The following is a 15303-nucleotide window of genomic DNA, read 5'->3' on the forward strand; positions in this document are numbered from 1 at the left end:
TATGTAAGGCCTGAAGTGACAATATTCAAAAGCCAGATGTTTGGAATTCTGTTTCCCTGTTTAGCATTCTTATGTACTTGTATATAGTTATTCCGGCTGGTGGTAGTCTAATATAAATGGCTGTAATTTCTGTTCTGGAGGTCAGATTTGAGTAGTTATTTTTACACAAGTTCATAAGACTTCGAAGTTTCACTGTCCAGTGTCAAAAGTCTACCTGGAGCACTAAAAAAGTGTTATATTTACAATACATTCATTTTTTCTTATAAGTGCTTTTGATTTTCTTCACTTTTGTGAGTTCTGTATTAACTCTGGTGGGGCAAACACAATTATTTGTCATTTTCCAAATTTCCATTTTGTGCTGAGTGTTTCCATATAAGATACTTGCCTCTAGCCCTTGTAGTTACAGAGTTATATGACAACAGTAAATTCAGGCAAAAATGGGGGGCCTCAGTGGGTTAAATAAAGAAGTTGTATTGAAAGTCAAGTGCATAACTGTATTAGTCAAGACAGATATTATGATCTGCATTCAGTCTGATGCTGAATGTTATGCATCTATAGAGTTTCAAACTTGTATTAGCACACCAGTTCCTCTCCTATGCAATGGTGAATGCAGGCATTATTTAATAAGTAGACAATGCAGTCAGAGTCTGTGAGCAGAGATGGATAGTACTGTGCAGGATTCTGGAAAGGCTTGACTACATACTACAGGAGAAGCATGGAAGTCTTGGTGGTATAACTTGGGTACAGGGATGAGCATAGGGCAGGATATTATCTACAGTCACACACCTGCAACATGCAATCATTAAACAACAATGCAAATATCTGTAAAATGCATTTCACAATCTAAAATGCATGCAAAGTAATGTAGATAAGAATGCACATATCATATGTCATGAGAACAAATCATAATCACCACTTTTGATAATTGGTAGACCAATTTAAGTTGCTAATCAAGCAACTCGTGTTGCTAAGCAAAATTATATTTGATTAGCATAACTGCTATGCAAATTTGAGACAACAAAATGTACGCTGCAGTTGGAACAAAAACCAGCAGGGCAGGGGGTACTCCAGGACCGGTTTGAAAACCACTGGGTTAGACGATTGCACTGACTCCTTTTTTCACACGCAAAATTACATCGAGAGCAACAGACATGGACGGTCACTACTACTGAGTTCAGGCAATAATTACTATGCATGCTATTTAAAGTCGTTCACATTGTCTGTCAAACCCAGCGGATTGTACATCACGCGTCACACTCCCCTCACACACACGCACACAAAGTAAGAGATAGAGAGACACCGAGAGAGACAGATAGAGAGAGAGCGCTACAGTAATTAACGGAGCACGAGAGGTGGCCGCCGAGGCCACACAAAACACGACAAAGTCAGCACAGTTTCCAAATCGACCCTATTATTTAAAATATATTCAAACTCGGCATTTACGTTTTCAAAGGAGCACAATCTGCCGGTTGTCGTGGTTGGATCGATCCATAATAATGCTAACAATATTCCAATTTCCCAAATTACTTAGCTAGCTAGCGTTAACTAATTTGACTCAGATCAGTGTAATGTGTGATGCGCTGCATCACTACACTGCATGCTAACGCCCGCAGTTTCACGCAGCAATGACGCAGTGACGCAAATGGAACTGGCTGGCACTTATTCTGCTCGGTGATATTCTTGGTTGTTCCATGGTGGTGCTAAGTTGGGGCTGTAGCCTAACCAAGCCATACCCCGCCGCCGCCCCTGACGCTGTGCAAGATTTCTATGAGGGCAATTATTGCTGTGAGAGACCTAGACAGATGTCATCATGGGCAGACTCTCTCTCTATATATATTTTTTCACAATAATGCATATTGTCTTGTGCATCATAATAATTTACCCTTGGCTAAATTACTGACCATGCCACTCGTTTCGCCCAAATAGTTTTAGATATAATGTGCACAACTCAGGTTTCCCCCTACAAGATCTTTTTAATCAAATAAAAGTAAGCAGAGACCGGAATAAATTGTACAAAATGTTTAACAGTTTATTACAAGCAAAAATCCAAGAATAAAAGCAGGATATGCAATAAACGATTCAATAATTATTCATCTTAAATGCCACAGGCGAACTGGGGTTAGTGAAGTAAAATTAACAAATAAACCACACTAAAAACCAAACTCTAAATGTGAAAACAAATCGTGATCATTGTAACAACTCAACTCCAAAAAAGAAACCATTCAAATAAGAAACCCCAACTACCCGTTCACCAAGTGGCAATTAGACAGATGACTTTTAAAACTATTGTACGTTACAAATCATAATATAACAATAGTTTATAGATGGAAAAAAAACAAAGCAAAAAATACATAAAATCCATTGTCAGCATGATTAAACAAAAGTTACCTAAAATGCAGTTTAAATACAGTTACCTCGGGGAGGACAGGTATGCAGAGCAGCTTACTTCATCCAAATCCTGTCACAGACAGTTAGATGAGTTGGGAGCTGTGAACACAGGTGGGACTTGATAGGGGTGGGACACTTTCCTGGTTTTCTTCTGTTTTTACCCCTTTCAGAGATCCCAGTTTAATACTAATGTCTAATCAGATTAATCTGTGTCCCAGTCTCCCTCTTTCATATGATATGCAAGTATTACTGATGTAACAAATATCATTTTATTTTCTAGAAATGGGTGAGGTGACACATTAGCTGACTAAAGTAGGTAGAAACTTTTTTATTTTAATCTATGTACTATTTGTCAATAGTGAAGTCATGCTGGATTCCAAGACGTGTCTCAGGCTGCCCTCTGACAGAGAAGGAGCTTATTAAGGGCATGTGTTGTGTGCAGGGTATTGTTATTGTTGTATTGCTATGACCAGCAGTACATATTGTGATATTGTGGAGCAGTGTAGCACAGTCACTCAGAGATGGCTCACACTCTGGGCCCTCATTCACCACAGCCCAACACTATAATGGGGATCCCAGACTGACGGGTAGTGGCAAAATAAATCAGTTTTCTGTTGGTCTCAGTGTAGGATGTTGTTAATATACACTGCACTGCTGGGTTTACAGGTCACAGTGAGTGTCTCTCCTGGCTGAACAGATTTCACTGATGGAGTCTGAGTCACAGTATACTGTCCGCTGGATTCTGGAAACGAAGAATAAAAATAATGCTTACATATATATGTAATATACATGAAAACAATCTGATTTGGTCTATGAGTTTGATGTGTGCCTGTTTAGATATTAAAAAGAAATACATACAAAATGGAAATAATAAAATCAAAATAATTCCCACCCTGAGTGCAGAGTGTCCAGATGAACATGGTGATGAAAGTCATTGTTGATGTGTATTGTGTTGGCATGAAGGGCAGCTGTCAGTCATGAAGTGTTAAACTCACAGGCTATAAACACTCCCAGAGCACTGAAGCATGTGCTGCCGGTGCCAAGTGTCTCGTTGTCGGACCTGCTGCATGGATTCCCCAGATCACCGCTAGCTGTCACCCCTGTCTCAAGTCTTGTGGTTTCCCTTCTAATAATTTCATTATCAACTTCACCTGTCTACTGTCTCCCTGCCCTGTTGAGAAAATCAGCTCAGACCAGCTTCAATTCCAAGATGGTCTAAGGTGGTTCATGATGGGCAATGCTGGTCTATTGCTGGTCCAAGTAGGTTTAGCTGGTTTGATGCTGGTAAAGCTGGTAAATGACAATATGATGCTGGGAGATGGTCATTTGAAAGACCAACTTGGTCAAGCTGGTTTGTTGACCATGTAACCTGGTTATGCTGGTAAAGTGACCAGCTAAACTGGCAATGAGATGATCTTTCTTTCAGCCTTGATCAAGATCTAAAGCAATGTATGCTCAAGGTGGTTATTAGTGATCAATTATGAAGTTGCATGCACTTATCAATAATACACGAGAGTCAGGTTTAAAATCCCAATTATTTTATAATCTGCTATTATTGTTCTCCACAATCTTAAATAGCCTTAATTCCCTGTGTTATAGCTCATGTTTTCTTGTGTATTTGATATGCAAATTCCCATAAATCTCCAGCATTGTTATTTAAAAATAATAATAAAATATATAAATACAAAATGTTATGTTTTTTAATTAAATTCCTTTATTGAGAGTTGAACACAGAAGAGTAAAACAGCACTCCTTGCTCTAAGCCTCTCCCAGCATGCATGGAGAGTAGCCTTTTCTACCCTGAGTCTACACTCTGAAATGTGCTGGGTAATAATTTGAACCCAATCATTGGGTTGTGTGTTGAGTCAAGTTTCTTACTGCTCTGAGATCTCAACCCGGCGTGTGGGTTATTTCTCTTAACTACTCACCGTCACCTGCAGGTAACCTGCACGCGTTACAATGAAGAGCGTTTCAAATCTCTAAGAAGCAGGTAAAGTTTCTGTAACGTACCGTGGGGCACAGGAACACGGGAACCAGTTGCAGTGCGTGGTAGAAGTGGTCAGACAGTCTTGTGTCAGATACGATCAGAACAGGGCAATCAAGGGCAAGGCAAAGACGTGGTCGTGGTCACAGGCAAGAGTCAGGCGATCAGGCAAACAGGGGAAGAGCAAGGTCGTGGTTGGGAAGTCAAGGAAGCAAGGCTGAGACAAGGCTAAACAAGAAAGAATGCTTGGAATTGTAGAAAGAGCTGACAGAACTTCACAATGTGTGAGAGACAGTGAGGGGTTTATAAGTGGAACAGAAAACCAGGTTGGGAGGTGCAGGGTGAATGGCAGCAGAGGGGCATTGTGGAAGTGCACATGGGTTTCAGAAATGTGATTGAATGATTGAATGAAGGGAGCTGGGAGAGGTGACTGGGAATGGGTGAGTAGTACAGGTAAGTCATATTTTTATTTTATTTTTTAATGTAGGCTATTATATTTAAATATAATAGAATTAAACGATTATATATATATATATATATATATATATATATATATATATGAACCCTGCAAATAGAAAAATAAAAATAGGTTATAAGTTGCTGACTAGTGCTAATGTTTTTATATTTAACGTGTGTGTGTGTGTGTGTGTATATATATATATATATACACTCACCTAAAGGATTATTAGGAACACCTATTCAATTTCTCATTAATGCAATTATCTAACCAACCAATCACATGGCAGTTGCTTCAATGCATTTAGGGGTGTGGTCCTGGTCAAGACAATCTCCTGAACTCCAAACTGAATGTCTGAATGGGGAAGAAAGGTGATTTAAGCAATTTTGAGCGTGGCATGGTTGTTGGTGCCAGACGGGCCGGTCTGAGTATTTCACAGTCTGCTCAGTTACTGGGATTTTCATGCACAACCATTTCTAGGGTTTACAAAGAATGGTGTGAAAAGGGAAAAACATCCAGTATGCGGCAGTCCTGTGGGCGAAAATGCCTTGTTGATGCTAGAGGTCAGAGGAGAATGGGCCGACTGATTCAAGCTGATAGAAGATCAACTTTGACTGAAATAACCACTCGTTACAACCGAGGTATGCAGCAAAGCATTTGTGAAGCCACAACACGTACAACCTTGAGGCGGATGGGCTACAACAGCAGAAGACCCCACCGGGTACCACTCATCTCCACTACAAATAGGAAAAAGAGGCTACAATTTGCACAAGCTCACCAAAATTGGACAGTTGAAGACTGGAAAAATGTTGCCTGGTCTGATGAGTCTCGATTTCTGTTGAGACATTCAGATGGTAGAGTCAGAATTTGGCGTAAACAGAATGAGAACATGGATCCATCATGCCTTGTTACCACTGTGCAGGCTGGTGGTGGTGGTGTAATGGTGTGGGGGATGTTTTTTGGCACACTTTAGGCCCCTTAGTGCCAATTGGGCATCGTTTAAATGCCACAGCCTACCTGAGCATTGTTTCTGACCATGTCCATCCCTTTATGACCACCATGTACCCATCCTCTGATGGCTACTTCCAGCAGGATAATGCACCATGTCACAAAGGTCGAATCATTTCAAATTGGTTTCTTGAACATGACAATGAGTTCACTGTACTAAACTGGCCCCCACAGTCACCAGATCTCAACCCAATAGAGCATCTTTGGGATGTGGTGGAACGGGAGCTTCGTGCCCTGGATGTGCATCCCACAAATCTCCATCAACTGCAAGATGCTATCCTATCAATATGGGCCAACATTTCTAAAGAATGCTTTCAGCACCTTGTTGAATCAATGCCACGTAGAATTAAGGCAGTTCTGAAGGCGAAAGGGGGTCAAACACAGTATTAGTATGGTGTTCCTAATAATCCTTTAGGTGAGTGTATATACACTCACCTAAAGGATTATTAGGAACACCTGTTCAATTTCTCATTAATGCAATTATCTAACCAACCAATCACATGGCAGTTGCTTCAATGCATTTAGGGGTGTGGTCCTGGTCAAGACAATCTCCTGAACTCCAAACTGAATGTCTGAATGGGAAAGAAAGGTGATTTAAGCAATTTTGAGCGTGGCATGGTTGTTGGTGCCAGACGGGCCGGTCTGAGTATTTCACAATCTGCTCAGTTACTGGGATTTTCACACACAACCATTTCTAGGGTTTACAAGGGAGAAACATCCAGTATGCGGCAGTCCTGTGGGCAAAAATGCCTTGTTGATGCTAGAGGTCAGAGGAGAATGGGCCGACTGATTCAAGCTGATAGAAGAGCAACTTTGACTGAAATAACCACTCGTTACAACCGAGGTATGCAGCAAAGCATTGGTGAAGCCACAACACGTACAACCTTGAGGCAGATGGGCTACAACAGCAGAAGACCCCACCGGGTACCACTCATCTCCACTACAAATAGGAAAAAGAGGCTACAATTTGCACAAGCTCACCAAAATTGGACAGTTGAAGACTGGAAAAATGTTGCCTGGTCTGATGAGTCTCGATTTCTGTTGAGACATTCAGATGGTAGAGTCAGAATTTGGCGTAAACAGAATGAGAAAATGGATCCATCATGCCTTGTTACCACTGTGCAGGCTGGTGGTGGTGGTGTAATGGTGTGGGGGATGTTTTCTTGGCACACTTTAGGCCCCTTAGTGCCAATTGGGCATCGTTTAAATGCCACGGCCTACCTGAGCATTGTTTCTGACCATGTCCATCCCTTTATGACCACCATGTACCCATCCTCTGATGGCTACTTCCAGCAGGATAATGCACCATGTCACAAAGGTCCAATTGGTTTCTTGAACATGACAATGAGTTCACTGTACTAAACTGGCCCCCACAGTCACCAGATCTCAACCCAATAGAGCATCTTTGGGATGTGGTGGAACGGGAGCTTCGTGCCCTGGATGTGCATCCCACAAATCTCCATCAACTGCAAGATGCTATCCTATCAATATGGGCCAACATTTCTAAAGAATGCTTTCAGCACCTTGTTGAATCAATGCCACGTAGAATTAAGGCAGTTCTGAAGGCGAAAGGGGGTCAAACACAGTATTAGTATGGTGTTCCTAATAATCCTTTAGGTGAGTGTATATATATATATATATATACACACACACATATATATATACACTGTATACAGTGGCTCTCAAAAGTATTCACTCCCCTTGGACTTTTCCACATTTCCTTGTGTTACAACAGGAAATCAGTTTTTGTAGTTTTTGCCACTGATCAACACAGAAAATGTCCATAATGTCAAAGTGAAAACTGCAAATTGTTCTAAATGAATTACAAATACAAAACAGAAAATAATTGAATGCATAAGTAATCACCCACTTCAGTCAATATTTGGTAGAGGCACCTTTGGCAGCAATTACAGCCATGAGTCTATGTGGATAAGTCTCTACCAGCTTTGCACATCTGGAAACAGCAATGTTTGCCCATTGTTTGTAAAATTGCTCAAGCTCCATCAAGTTGGATGGGGACCTTTGGTGAACAGCAATGTTCAAATCTTTCCACATATTCTCAATTGGATTGAGGCCCTGGCTTTGACTGGGCCACTCCAGGACATTCACCTTTTTGTTTTTAAGTCACTCCAGTGTGGCTTTGACTGTATGTTTGGGGTCATTGTCCTGCTGGAAGGTGAATCTTCTCCCAAGTCCCAGGTCTCTTGCAGACTCCAGCAGGTTTTCTTCCAGGGTTTCTCTGTACTTTGCTGCATCCATTTTGCCCTGTATTTGTCCTGATGCAGAGCATCCCCATAGCATGATGCTGCCAGCACCATGCTTCACGGTAGGGATGGTGTTCTCAGGATGATGTGCAGTGTTAGGCTTGCGCTAAACATAGTGCTTGGCGTTGAGGCCAAAAAGCTCTATTTTGGTCTTATCAGACTCATCTAGCCGAGATTTGATGTGAGTTTGTTTCAACAATGGCTTTCGTTTTGCCACTCTCCCATGAAGGCCACTTTTGTGAAGCACCCAGGCTATTGCTGCAGTCTGCACTGTGTCTCCCAGTTCAGCCGTGGAAGACTGTAACTCTTGGTGGCCTCTGTGACTAGTGCCCTTCTCGCCCAGATACTCAGTTTTTGAGGATGACCTGATCTAGGCAGATTCACAGTCTTGACATTTTATCTCCATTTCTTAATAATGGCCTTTACTGTGTTCCAGGGGATATTCAATGCCTTGGAAATGTTCTTATTTCCTACCCCTGATTGGTCCTTTTAAAGAACCTTATTCCGGATTTGATTTAATTATGTACTTTCTGTTAGGAATTGTACTAACCAACTGTGGTACTACTAGAATTACATTTTTATATTTTAATCAGAAGAATTCAAATAGTTTAAATAAAACAAATTACCTGTGTAACATGATTGTCACCGAAAGTTACAAAATTCAACAAAACAATCTGTAATTTGTATACAATACATTCACAATTATACAAAATATACAAATTACATTTAATTTACTTTATTTTCTCAACTCTGTCTTATCTTACTTTTAATAGGAAATGTAATGTATTTTTTACCCCTCATTAAAATACACAGAACCTAACCAAAATATTAGGAAATGGTATATGGCAAGGCAAGGGAAAACAAAAACAAACCATATGTATAGCTTGGTTATGTAACAGACAATCCAGAAAATATAGTAAAGTCTGTAAAAGAAACTCTCTGCACTGGACACGTTCGAAACAAACATATGCTGACTTCACCACTTGTGCCATCCTTTACTAAAGCACCAGTGTCATTGGACTTCTTTTGGTTTAGTATATTCAATCAATAATCAATCAATCAATCAATCAATTTTTATTTGTATAGCGCCCTTCACAGGGTAGCCACAGAGCGCTTTACAGAGTGGTAAACACAACAAATGTACAGCAAAATAAAATATTACGTAAATACAATAAAGTTAAATAAATATAGACCTGTTAACAGTTTACATGATCTAAAATAAAGGGGCTGTGAAGGAATGCAGACATTGGCTATAGTATTTGTGTATGTTTCCACTTCAGTCTGTTTTCTAATGCCGTTAACTTTGCTATTGAAATGATCCATGGTGAGTGGTTTGTTGCTTTAATCTGTCGTGTCCTTAATGGAGCTACTGTATCTAAAGCAGTGCTTAGTGTATTGTTGAAATTATTTAATAATTCATCTACAGATCCTGTTTTGATAAAGCTAGCATTTGGCAACAGAGTAGTACACTTATGAATAGCAGTAGGATTTAGCCAGCAAGTTTCTATGTTCCTCTCCTGTGTGTCTGATTCTACTCCAGGCAGCTCAAATGTAATAAGGGAGTGGTCAGAAATCATCTGGTTCTGGGGTGATATTATTAAGTTGTGAATCTGTACCCCATGGGTAATAACTAGATCCAGTGTGTGATTGTGATGATGTGTGGGTCCTGACACATGCTGAGTGAAGCCTACAGACTCCAATAGGGACAAGAAACTAACACTGAGGGTGTCGTCTTTAATGTCAATATGTATGTTAACGTCCCTCAAAATAATGAGTTTACCATGGTGTATGGCTAAGTCAGATAAGAGATCGCTAAATTCGGTCATAATAAAGGAATAGGGGCATGATGGCCTATAAACAGCTATAAGCTGAAGGTGGATTAAGCCTAAACCTGGTGAATTTCAAAAGATGTGAAGCTGTCAAATGGCTTAGTAGATAGGCGCAGGTCTGTGCGGGAGATGGTGGCTAGGCCCCCCCCACGGCCTGGTGTACGGGCCTTCTGGCATTAAGAGAAGTCAATAGGGGAGGCTTCTACTAATGGAATAGTGTCGTCTGGTCTTAACCAGGTCTCTCCAAGCCAATGAAAAATTACTGTTTTAATAGGATAACTATTCATTTTGTTTGTATAAGATTTAATTTCAGGATTATGTGATTTATTCGATGCCCCCAGGCATGGATCTAGGATCGGGGTCAGGTTATGCTGGGAGTTACAGGCAGACTGCAGTGTAGGACTGCGAGGCTGCAGCCCGACCGGTGCTCTGAAGAGTCACGTTTTTATATTCTAATGAAAGAACCATTTGTTTATTGATAATACATATTTGGTGATTATACATATGATATCCATCCAAGACTTGGTCACCTGTTGCTCTTAGTACTTTCTTCAAATGTACTTAAACCAAGGAGTACAGTTTTTGAACCATTCAAGACGATTTTATTAATTTGTCCTTTTTAAAAAAAAACTGGTGGTTCAGTTAATTTGCTACAGAAATTCGATACCCTCTCAGTAATGTTGTGTAGATTGCTAAATGGAGAGTCTTTGACAGCATAAACATATTAACTGTGTGGTGGTGCACCTCAACAGAGCTCTTCACAAGCTTAACAAGCTTTCCATTTCCATTTTCAAAATAAGAAGCAGAATGTGCTTAAAAGGCTCCCCAATTATTGACATTTGAGGCCAGAGGAGTAAATTGATGCACATTGAATGTCATATTTTTTTCTCCATAAAGGATCTGAACACAAATTACAAATTCTACAAGGATAAGGGCAGCAAAATGAGTATCCCGCTTATCAATTTCACTTTCTAACAATATATGCATTGGTTGCACAAGCAGAGCAAATTGAGCATTATTTAAGAAGCATCTTTCAATCACAAAGGCAACATGTTCCCTATGACCCACTGGGCTTTGGAAAGCTGTTCCTCTGCTCTATATCGGACCTCCGGATCATTTGTTTCTTGCTAATTGATTGGTTTAAGCCGCAGGTGCATACAATCCCCCAGGAAATTATATACTAGGCTGCAATTTAGTGCGTATCCACCACTTGTGTTGCAATCTGACCCAAAGGGCAACACCTTTGAGTTACTAACTTAATCCTGTACCAATGTTTACATATTAGATAACTTTCACCATCTGCTGTCAGAGAAACAATGCACTATGTTTGGCAAAGCACTACGCTATGTACAGAACACACTTATTCCTGGGTAGCTGCTGCCATGCTGGAACAGGCTGGCACACAAAATCAGGCGCCTGCAAACAGTTTATATGTTATTGCTCAACTGTCATAAATTGTAGAATACATGATCTCGATAAAAGCTCAGACATTTATCACACAGGGCAAGCCAGCTAAGCGATGAAAGGAACCATAACCATTTAATGTGCCTTTTCACAATTGCTGGCGCTCTGTGCCACGATCAGCCGTGTTCAGCCAGCATTAATGACACAGGCCGCTTGTCTAGAACGGCAACATGAATTGAGCACCATCAGAGTAAACATACAGTCGCAGTGCTTCTGTAGACTTTCACAATTATCCGAATTTACTTTTCTCGCTTTATTTAATTCTGTGCTCTCTATATTATCGCTGGATCCAGTGGACTGGGGACAGTGCTGGCTCAGTACCGGTACACTGTGTTGAAGGGGTGGCGGGGGGGCCTGCTGGGCGTCCCAGGTGCTGCTGTCTTAGACCAAGGTGGAGCCCGAGTGGTAGTCTGACGTCACCTTCTCTGTGGCACTCGTCACTTCCTTAGTTATTGTCATCATCGCCGCTGCTGGGGAAACTCTCCACTTTAAAAGCATCATTGTCCTCACCATACCTGGAGAAATAAAACAAAACGGTTCAGAATGGTTACTGGAAATCAGGGTGTGTGCCCTGCGCTGAAACCAAACACAAGAAAGGACGAGAGTGAAAAGGAAGAAAGGGAAATAAGGAGAGAGAAACGCTCACCTGCACCACAGCTCTCCAGGGTCGACCCATAGTGAGCACCCAACAAACCAAATGGCCCATCCCTAGTTCCATAATATCACTATCTATATCATATATGTTTGCTTATATATTGACTTAAATACGGTGTTGCTTATTTATGGTGTATGCAACTGTGTTAAAGGATATATGCACAAGGTTTCTTCAGTTTAATCCAGTACCCCCCCCAATACCAAATGGCCCATCCCTAACTGCACAATATCACTCTATATGTTTACTTGTATTTTAACGTAGCTTATTTATGGTCTATGCAACTGTATTTATGGATTGATACACACGTTTTCTTGTCTTTTGGCTTTGTTTTAGGATCATACTCACGTTTAATGATGCTCTGGTTACTCCACAGACTGCCTCTGTTGTCTGCTGCAAGTGGTACATTCGATTACATCTTGACGTGCGCTAGTAGCGATCGTTTCCAGTACATTTCTATATAAAATACTACCGGAGTAAGGCTGGAGGACACAAACCGAACGCAACCGCTGGCACATTGTCAGTAGCACGCATGCGCGAAACTAGCACACCGAATAGCGCACCGAGGAAAAATCTGTAGATTTAAATCGTAACAGCTGTAAAACGTAAGATAATATGCACTAGCCACACGGACTAGTTCCAGAGAATCTGTACTGGCCCGCAGCTATCTGCACTAGCCATTGGCAAGCGGGCTCGCGTTAAGATCGACCCCTGTAGTAGAACAGTGTGTCTCTATGGTTACCTATGTAGAAGCCCCAGTATAGACCAGTGTGTCTCTGGTCTATTAGATGGACTGTATTATAGAGTTAGACTTATAATTGTCACATTGTGCCAAATGTTGTGTCAAACGTAGTGAGAAGTCTGTTAATTATACAGTAGTCAAGCTGGCTTGCATTAGTCAGTCACTAGTCAGTGGGAACTGTTTCTCTTTGGTTCTAGTCCAGTATGGTCCTGCCTATGACTAGTCTATTGTTGAATGGATTGTTGTTTAAATGAGCGCTCAGATTCTAGTCCAGTTGATGTTCTAATCTCAGACTTTTGATTTTAAAATTTACTTTTCATGTTGTGCCTCAGAATGCTCAGGAGTATATGAATCAGATGTGAATTGATAATGAAACAATGATTGGTAAAAATCGATGGAGATCGATGGTTCCATGTTTATGAAAGGTTTTGATTCTTCAAGGCAATGTCACTCAATGTGTGTGACTTCTTAATAATAAGCGTTACAGTTCAGGCCAAATGGCAGCTGGAATTTGAATACTCTGTATTTCATGTGTTTTAAGTGGTAGTGTTCAAATACAGCACATTTAGAAGCCTGAATGATGCAGCAAATTGACAAAACATTGAGTGACAGTGAGTGCAAATTAAATAAGAAATAACAAAGTTTGTTACAGTTTCAAATAATACAATTTGTCAATATTTTCAACAATTTTCTTTTCCTGACAATAATTTAAAATCAGGACTGGATCCAAATTGGCGGGCTAGTGCAACTTGAGAGCCACTAGTTCTGTTGGCTAGTTGGAAAAAGAGTTAAGATCTACCCCTGTACTACATACATACAGGTAACCATAGAGACACACTGGTCTATACTGGGGCTACTACATAGGTAACCATGGAGACACACTGGTCTATACTGGGGCTACTACATATGTAAGCATAGAGAAACACTGGTCTATATTGGGGCTACTACATAGGTAACTATAGAGAAACACTGGTCTATACTGGGGCTACTACATAGGTAACCATAGAGAAACACTGGTCTATATTGGGGCTACTACATAGGTAACCATAGAGAAACACTGGTCTATATTGGGGCTACTACATAGGTAACCATAGAGAAACACTGGTCTATACTGGGGCTACTACATAGGTAACCATAGAGACACACTGGTCTATACTGGGGCTACTACATAGGTAAACATAGAGACACACTGATCTATACTGGGGCTACTACATAGGTAAACATAGAGACACACTTGTCTGTACTGGGGCTACTACATCGGTAACCATAGAGACACACTGTCCTATACTGGGGCTACTACAAAGGTAACCATAGAGACACACTGGTCTATACTGGGGCCACTACATAGGTAACCATAGAGACACACTGTCCTAACTGGGGCTACTACACAGGTAACCATAGAGACACACTGGTCTATACTGGGGCTACTACATAGGTAACCATAGAGACACTAGTCTATACTGGGGCTACAACATAGGTAACTATAGAGACACACTGGTCTATACTGGGGCTACTACATAGGTAACCATGGAGACACACTGGTATTTACTGGGGCTACTACATAGTTAACCATGGAGACACACTGGTCTATACTGGGGCTACTACAAAGGTAACCATAGAGACACACTGTCCTATACTGGGGCTACTACAAAGGTAACCATAGAGACACACTGTGGGACCTTATATAGACAGGTGTGTGCCTTTCCAAATCATGTCCAATCAACTGAATTTACCACAGGTGGACTCCAATCAAGTCTCAAGGATGATCAGTGGAAACAGGATGCACCTGAGCTCATGGCAAAGGCTGTGAATACTTATGTACATGTGCTTTTTTGTTTTTTATTTTTAATACATTTATAAAGATTTCTAGCAAACATCTTTCACGTTGTCATTATGGTGTATTGTTTGTAGCATTTTGAGGAAAATAATTAATTTAATCCATTTTGGAATAAGGCTGTAACATCACAAAATGTGGAAAAAGTGAAGCACTGTGAATATGCACTGTACATTAGCTTCCTTGTGGCAATGTTTTCCAGTCACAACAGAGAAATACAAAATGTATAAGAGCTATCTAGCTATCTAATTTATACAGTCTACTGGACTAAACGATTGGCTTTTCCTCTGCACACCACAGTCAGACTGCCGCTCTGCATTCGGAAACACACCTGTGCGTTTGTTACAGTGTCTACAGAATAAACAGCAATAGCTGGCTGCTTTTTGATCGCGTCATCAAAAACATAATTGTTCAGTAACATTTTTTCGGTCTTTTCACTTATTTGGCAGAATACGGAAAGAGCTTATTTTGCTATTTTTGGCCGAATAATTGCGGTTGCCAAACATTTGGTGCATCTCTAATCTGTGCGTGAGGGTTAGGCTGTCTGTGCATGTGTCTGTCTGTGTGTCTGTCTTTGTCTTGTCTGTCGGTCTGCACTCTGTGATGCCTTTGCTGTCAGGTGAGAGAGTTCTGTGATGTCACAGAGTGTAGGGAAGGGAACGCAACAAATATAAAATTGTA

The sequence above is a fragment of the Amia ocellicauda genome, unplaced genomic scaffold (assembly GCF_036373705.1).
Source record: "Amia ocellicauda isolate fAmiCal2 unplaced genomic scaffold, fAmiCal2.hap1 HAP1_SCAFFOLD_90, whole genome shotgun sequence".
Lineage (NCBI taxonomy): Eukaryota > Metazoa > Chordata > Actinopteri > Amiiformes > Amiidae > Amia > Amia ocellicauda.